This window comes from Octopus bimaculoides, chromosome 3, assembly GCF_001194135.2.
Source record: "Octopus bimaculoides isolate UCB-OBI-ISO-001 chromosome 3, ASM119413v2, whole genome shotgun sequence".
Taxonomy (NCBI): Eukaryota; Metazoa; Mollusca; class Cephalopoda; order Octopoda; family Octopodidae; genus Octopus; species Octopus bimaculoides.
The window spans coordinates 161,417,752-161,419,131 of record NC_068983.1 but is presented as its reverse complement, the minus strand read 5'-3'; positions in this window follow the sequence as shown (position 1 = coordinate 161,419,131).

The following is a 1,380-nucleotide window of genomic DNA, read 5'->3' as shown; positions in this document are numbered from 1 at the left end:
TCTTCTTGGGAGAGTTCAAGCCGGTCGTTAGCAAAGCTACAAGAGTTTTTGTGTTCAGAGAGTTCCCGGTGTTTGTAAATATGCGGTTGAGTTGGTGGTGTTTTTGTTGGATTGTCGAAGCTTATACCCAAGTGTGCGTCTATTCACATAAAAATCTCAGATGGAGAATTTTCGGAATGCATATACTTGGAGGTGCTGAAAAGTTCCTAGCTTTAAGGATGCCGTGAAAGGTCAGGCTGGAGGTCCAAGCTTCTGAGTTCATTTACCGGGCTTAAAAAAACTGAAGGGGCGCTACAATAAGTGAATGAATCTGAGCGGGGAGTATGTTGAATAAAATAGCACCCACCATATGTATGTATGTATGTATGTATGTATGTATGTATGTGAGGTGAGTGGAAGGGTGGGATAGATGAATGGATGGGTGGATGGGTGGACGAACGGATGGATGGATAGGTTAGGGATGGATTTGGCTGAAGAAATATTGGTGAAGAATATAAGCATCCGCAAAAAAACTGGCACTTTACAAAACCCCTTTGAAATATTTGTTTGGTATCCAATTAAACACTCTCTTCACACTAACCGCCAGTAATTTGTCTGTTGGAAACATGGAAGCAACGAGGCCATTACTCTCAAATTGTTATATGAAATAAATTAAAGTGTGAGATTTGGGAAGATATTTCGTTGCTACTTCTAACAGATCGAGTGACCATGTTGAGGCGCTTTTCATTGGATCCACTTTCTCGAAGGGATGGAAAGTGTGATTTCCCCCCCCTTCATTAATATAAACATTTATTTACATGAAAGAAAATTACAGGAGAACTTTCTCCTAATTCTTGCAAATCTTTCTGTTAAAACTGTATTGAAACCATTTGTGGGGATTTTTTTTTTCACAGCAACTGGTCGCATACCTCAAGGTTTAACGATACCTACTGAAGCAAACCAGCACACTCGCAACATTACCGGCGGGATCTTGTTCAAAACGGGGGCACCAACAAGATCCTTACCGCGGGCGATGGCGAGGCTAAGGTGTTGGGAAAGCCAAGCGCCCTCACGGGCATCACCTGATACCTCGGTGAGGCGAACTGCCAACGTGTGATTAATCATGAATCAATGAGAGAACCTCTATGTGATCGCTCGATGCGTCTGGAAAAAGACAAAAATAATCAGACGGGAAGGTCAAAGATGTAATGTTTATAACGTCAACCTTAGCTGAACTGTACACTGTCAACAGCTGAAAATCAAAAGGATTTACTCATCGATCGTCGTATTACATATTGATATTCTTTTCTACTCTAGGCACAAGGCCCGAAATTTTGGGGGAGAGAGCCAATCGATTAGATCAACCCCAGTATGCAACTGATACTTAATTTACTGACCCCG